This window comes from Echinops telfairi, unplaced genomic scaffold, assembly GCF_000313985.2.
Source record: "Echinops telfairi isolate 266 unplaced genomic scaffold, ASM31398v2 ScPeMD7_7469;HRSCAF=8507_1, whole genome shotgun sequence".
Lineage (NCBI taxonomy): Eukaryota > Metazoa > Chordata > Mammalia > Afrosoricida > Tenrecidae > Echinops > Echinops telfairi.
The window spans coordinates 129,450,919-129,458,140 of NW_022111373.1; the positions used below are offsets into that span (position 1 = coordinate 129,450,919).

At 35.1% G+C, this 7,222-nt stretch overlaps 1 pseudogene; it reads right to left on the reverse strand.

Moving 5' to 3' along the window:
- Positions 1-6,281: 6,281 nt before the first annotated feature.
- Positions 6,282-7,220, reverse strand: LOC101651418 (annotated as a pseudogene).
- Positions 7,221-7,222: the final 2 nt, after the last annotated feature.

Genomic DNA, 7,222 nt, shown 5'->3' on the forward strand with positions numbered 1-7,222 from the left:
TATTTTGAATCAATCCATACGATTTTAAGTGGCTGTTCCCCCAGAAGTGGATAGCCTCTTCCTAATCCAGTCTGTTTTAAATCTGGAAGCTCTAAGGAAATTTGTGCCCTTGGTTTACCCTGATGGTATCTGAAATACCCGTGTCATAACCTAGAGGATCACAGGAGCACATCAGCCACCAACGCATGATGAACTGATAGACAATGAATGGACACACAAAACGTTTATATTCATTAAATGTTGCAGTAAAAAACATGGGGATTTCCATGTCTGACTTCCTCTGGCTTCCCAAATGCCAGACATGCTTCCACTTCCCATTGTTCTTTACCTATATTGACATCAACATTTCTTCCCATGGCACTCTATGTCTGTGCTGTCTTTGATCATTCTTTGCAAGGCCACACAGAATTCACAGATAAGACTCACAATTGAGGAGGTGTATTAGGGAAATTAACAAGTTTTCAGAAGTCAAGATCAGTAAGTAGTAAGGATACAGTTATTAATTTACATCAACACCACTCTTCAGCCTGTAGCGAAATCACTTTCCAGCCCTCAGGTTCTCAGCCACATGTTTGATCTCATTCAAAGATACCGAACAACAAAAACCACAACATCAGGTACCAAATAATTGACTCATTTTCAAAATAAAACATTGGAAACAAAATTACATAGATATATTAATAGCTATCATATTTGTGTAATTTGCTCCCAATAGTTTATTACACTAAAAGAATTTTAAATTATTATGAGAACTAAATGAATATAACATTTTTCTGTTTCACTTGAGTTTTGAATCAGAAAAATGATTGAAATGATACTTTATAATAAACAAACATACTAGAAATGTAAAAATTGATGCTGCTATTGTATTTTAATATGGATGTATATAATGCTATTAATTTTCAAATTAAATCACAGTAATTATTTCCAATTACCATGGCTAATTTATTTGTCTCTTACAGGATAATTAAGTTTATAATTATAAACATTATTTGAGGTTCTATTATCACATATCAAATTTAACTCTGTTTTGTGAAAGTATAATTTGGAGAACTTGAATTGAGGCAGTCATTCAAATATAACAAGAGAGAACTGCACAATTTAAAATCAGTGAAGGTAGGCATTATGGTAGTACTGTATCCTATTACCATCCTTATTCACTCTCTATGTTGAGCAAATAATCCAAGAAACTGGTCTATATGAAGAAGCACACATAATTAGGACTGTAAGAAGGCTTATTAACAATCTCCAATATGCAGATGATATAACCTTGCTTGCTGAAAGGATGGAGGACTTGAAGTACTTGTTGATGATTACAAATTATAGCCTTCAATATAGATTACTACTTAATGTAAAGAAAACATCTTCATACCTAGAATAGATAACATCATGATAAATGGAAAACATTGAAATTGTAAAGGATATCATTTTGTTTACATCCAATAGCAATGCTCATTGAACCAGCAGTCAAGAGATCAAAGTACACATTTCATTGAATAAATTTGCTTCACAAATTTTTTTTGAAGTATTACAAAACAGTGATATCACTTAGAGGTATAAGATGTGCCTGCCTCAGGCCATGATATTTTCAATTGCCTATTAAATATGTAGAAGTTGGAAATTTACTTCAGAAAGGATTGACTTTGGATTGAAACTGTGGAATTATGGGGCTAGCAAAGAACATTGAAAATACCATGGACTGCCAGAAGTATAAACTAATCTTTCTAGGAAGAACTACAGTCAGCGTGCTCCTTAGTGGCCAGGGTGGTGAAGCTTGTTTCATGGACTTTGGAATGTTGTCAAAAGAGAGCAATCTCCGGAAAAACCACCATGCTTGGTAAATTGTGCTTAATCGGACTGATATTGGCCAATTTGAGTTAGGAAACTATACGATTTATGATGCTAAAGATTACAGATTCAATAGTAATGGAATCGTTCTCATCATGAAGAACATTTTAAGTTTATATTGAAGTCCATTGCTATATATGATAGGATAATATCTATATGCCAACAAGGAATATCAGTTAATGCCACTAATATTCAAGCTTACACATCAACCACTAAAGACAATGGTGAAAAAATTGATGAATCATACAAAATTTGCGGTCTGAAATTCATCAAACATGCAATCAATGTATTAATAATGACTGATTATAAGTGAAAAATATAACTTTGATGATAAAAATAAACATGAGGATCGCATTATAGAATATAACAAATGTAATGACTTCATTGAGATTATCCTTTTACAACAACACAAACCACAACTATACATGTGGGCTTCACCAGATGGAATGCACAGAAATAAAATTGACTACATCTGTGTGAAGAGACAATGGAGAATTCCAATAACATCAGTGAAAACAAGCCTAGAGTTGAACTGTGGAACAAACCCTCAATTGCTTATAATTTAAAGCTAGTCAAAGAGACTCAAAACACAACCTGGAAAATTTTGCACCTAATTTAGAGTACATTTATGATACAGCTTCATGTCAAGTTTGCTGGATCAATATTCCCATGGCAGTAATTTTTCAGTAATTCATCTTGACCTTATCTAAAACCATGTAACAAACTAAGCAGTCGAAAGCCTTCGTAGAGTGATCACATTCACTTGTAATGCCACACCATTGCTCAGGCTACAGCCTGTGATAGTCTGGTAGACTAGAGAAACAAATCAAAGAAGACAGACTCATATGTGTGTAATAGAGAACTTTATATCAAAGTGTAATTGTATATTAATATAACATCCCAGCCAGGTTCAGAACAAGTCCATAAATCCAAAAGTACCCATATGTACAATACTAGTCCATAAATGCCTCTTTAGACTCATGCAGTCATGCAATAATGCCGAATGCAGGAAGATCACAGGCCAGTGGATGGAAAGTCTTGTAAGTCCAGTGGCAGTGAAAGCATCTCAGTGTTGGTATGGGTCTCCAAGTGGCTCCCAGCTCTAGGGCTTTGGCTCCATCCATGTGGCTTGCAGAGTCTGTTTATATAGACTAGACAAACAAATACATTGACACACATGTGTATAAGAAACAGATTTATATACAAGAGGAATTGAACATTAAGAAAACATCCCAGACCAGTCCAGATCAAGTCCATAAGTCCAATACTAGCTCATATCTCCAATAGCAATCTATAAATTCCTCTTCAGACTCACAAAACACACACAATGACGCTGAATGTAGAAGATCACAGTCCAATGGGTAGAAAGTCTCTGGATCCAGTGACATTGGAAACATCTCAGTGCTGGCAGGGGCCTCTGCATCAGGGTGGGTCCATGTGTCTTGTAAGCTATGTCTCCCAGGGTGTGAGCAGAGTCTCGCACGGTGTGTGAGCAGAGTCTCCCACCTCCAAGGAGAAAGTACTGGATTTCCCAGAATTCTCAGGAGAAGGCCATGCCCACATAGAGGCCTAATTGGCTATGATCTGATTGACAAGTTAGACTCTACCCCTACACTCTTAATCCTCAAATTGACAAATGATTATATATCTACCACACTTCCTTCCAGTGAGCTATTTATATTCATGGTGCCTCCAAATGAGGTCATCAAGCTACAACCTGAATGACAGGCTATACTCTACACCTCCACAAGTTGACACCAGATAATGGTTAGAATTAACTTGATGGTAACTACCAACAAAAACAAAATTGGTTTAATAATTAAAGGAACAACAACACACAGGAGTTCTCCTATTCCAAAAATCAAGAGGCCAAACAATGATGACACAGAGTAGAGTAGAACTTTCCATGGTTTTTTCAATACATTATGAATGGGAACAGGAAACCTCATCCCCTAACCCACCCAGATACCCACCCCCAAGGAGGAGCTGGTGAGTTTGAACCACAGACCTTGAAGTTAGCAGCTCAATGCCTAACTCACTATGCAACAAGGGTTTCCCTAGCTTGCCTTAAAGGCAAAAACAAGAATTCTAGAGAAATCATAAGACACTGACCCACACAACTACAACAGACACTTAACATAGTTCAATTCTTATGAGTTTACCATAAAATTACCTATATTTACCATTTTCAACAAAAACTTACCATTTTGGAAGACCAAAAGTTATAAAAGATTATAAGTAACAAATATATCTGAAATATACTAAGACATGTTGTAAAGTTAAACTTTTAAGAGAAAGCATTTCAAATAATTGATTAATATGATAAAGATTCCAATAAACATGTATGCAAAAACAGATGTATAATGTAAGCAGAGATATGAAAACATTACAAAAATAGTGAAAGTAACTACTACAAGTAACAATAAAATATTGTAATATAAATGAAGAGGGACTTGTATTACATGTAAAGTGAATGTGGCATAAAAAAGAATGACCTTAAAGATAAACCAGTAGAAAATTAAATACAATGAAAAGCAACATTAAACTTAAATATAGTGGGAAAGAAAGGAAGAAAGTATTCTAGGGCAATTTTTAAAAGTGTAGCTTACATGCAGTTCAAAAACAGAAAAATAAACAGAATAAATATTTAAAATAATAATTTCCAAAACTTTCACAAAAAACGTGTTTTAGACAGAATTCACAGAGAAAGCAAATGACATATTAGAAATTCAAATCGATACAGACATGAAGAGTAAATTCTGCCTAATATATAAACAAACAAAACAAAGAAAAACAAAGACCAACGGGCAACCATATAAACACAGCTACACCTATTTCTACTCGACTTAAAGCATTGACAACAAAAGACAAAGAGAATAACATGCAAGGAAGCAAAGAGTGATGCGGAGATCAAGCCAAGCATGAGAATCCACCACAACTATATTTTCTTCTAAAGAAACAATGTAAAATGACAGTGAGTTGCTGATCAGAATCATGTAAACAATAAGAAAAATAATGAAGTTAAATTTGTATTGTTTTGAAAGAAAAAACAAGACAACCTAGAATTTTATATCCAGTAAAATTATTCTTCAAAGGGGAAGAAAAAATAATGGCCTTCATTCCAGGATGCACACCTTCCCGACACGATTGCTGAAGAAAACTGTGAACGTAAGCAATGATGGTGAAGTAAGCTGATGGTACCAATTCTACCTTACAAATCTGGCTAGAGCAGAGGATGTACATTGTACAGATAGCAACTGGAAACACAGGGAATCCAGGACAGTTGACTCCTTCAGGACCAGTGGTGAAAGGGGTGAGTCCTGGAGGTTGAAGGGAATGTAGGATGGAAAGGGGGAACCGATTACAAGAATCTAGGTTTTGCCTCCTCCCTGGGGGAGGGACAGCAGAGAAGAGGGCGGGGGGAGACGTCAGACAGTGTAACTTATGACAAAACTATAATAAGTTCTGAATTATGAAGGGTTCATGATGGAGGGGGAGTGAGGAGGGGGGGGAAATGAGCAACTGATATTAAGGGCTGAGGTGGAGGGCAAATGTTTTGAGAATGATAAGGGCAGCGAATGTACATATGTGCTTGACACAATGGGTGTATGTATGGATTGTGATGAGAATTGTATGAGTCCCCAATAAAATAATTTTTAAAATAAATAAAAATGAAGAGTAAGGAAAATTTTAAATAATTTTATTTCATACAAGCCTCTGAGTATTCAGAAATTAAAAAAATAATAATAATGGCCTTCACCGGAATATAAAGACGCAGAAAAGTCATAATCATCCAACTTGTTTTTAGAGAACTGGGCAGTCGACTTCAGTGAAAGTAAAATGATGTGTTAGAAACCCTGATCACCATATGGAAAGGAAGAGAATCACAGGAGTAAATAAACATGAAATACATTTTTTTTATTTTTCATATTCTCCATTGATCTAAAAATTTTGCTAAAAGTAATGTGGTAATAATATATTGTGTGATTATTTATCTAGATTAGTGAAACAAGAGAGATAAATTACATGAAGGACTTGCAACCACTTTACTATATGGTGCCTGCACTACACAGTGTTACTTGAAACTGAATTTAGAATATTTAAAACAATCAACTCTTGGTAGAAACAAATAATTCAAAGAAGTATTATCAGTGATAAACTTTTATCACCAAGCCACGGATTATACAGCATATTATATATGCTTATACTGTTTAAGAGGGGAAGCAAAAGCAGGTTACTTCAGAAGGTATACATTGTTGTGTATATATATATATATTGCTCATAGTTACTAAATAGTATTTAAAACTATACAATCTCTCCAAAATAAAATATTCAACTAAAGACAACATTTAATGTAAGTAAAATGTCACAAGACATTAAAATTAAAGTCATCATGGCAGTTTTTACAGCACATTTTACAGAAATTTGCATCTTCATTCTTGAGCAAATCGTTCAATGACACATTGGTAATCTTCCATGAATTCCTGAAATCTCTCTTCCAGTTGTTTATGTTGCATGCTTATTTCTATTTGATTCATTTGTTTTTTCAGTTCTGTTCAGAGACATTTTCTGATCTTAGCAAGATCTCTCTCTCTTTTCCTTAAAGGGACTAGTGAGTCTTCTTTTCATATCCAGTGTATCGCTCATGTCAGTTACCAACAGGTGAAGAATTTCATACACCTATCTAGGAGGTTGCTTATTAATCTTGAACTTCTTTTGTGCCTTTACTACCATATTTTCATTGAATCTTCACATTAATTTTTCCCAAGAAAAATAAGGAAAAACTTGACAATGCTTCATAAGCACAAAGTCTCTCATTTTCCCATAGTGTTTAGATGGGTTTTCCCCTGTAGTATCAAAAATTGAAGGAAAGCCTATGCATTATCTATGAACTGTTTCAGGAAGTTGAGCACCATGGCCTTGACCTTGGAATAGAGTCAATATCAGCATCTAACTTACACTTGCCCAGATTTTGTCTGGGTACACACAGTAATTATAGACTGCCGTGTAGCCTACAATCACAAAGAGTGCAGCTTCATCCTTACTATAATTCTCAAATACTAGAAAGTAATGTCATCTGTCATCATCCACATCAAGAAAGCTAACAGTTTCAATAAACCACATCAAAAAGGGCTGGAGCCCTCAACGATATTCTCAGAAGGCCCCCCATGTCATGCTCGTAAGTCTGAAAGGAAACGTATTCTCCTCCTGTTGGAGTGAGAACAGAGTAGGTATGGAGTAAGGTCTCCAATGGCTGGAAATCAACCACTATTTGCTGCAAAGAGAGAAAAGTCATTTGCATTCATGCAAAATCCAAGTGGAATGCTCTGTCTAATTTTTCCCTAAACATCATCAGCCTCTACACAATCAAAAT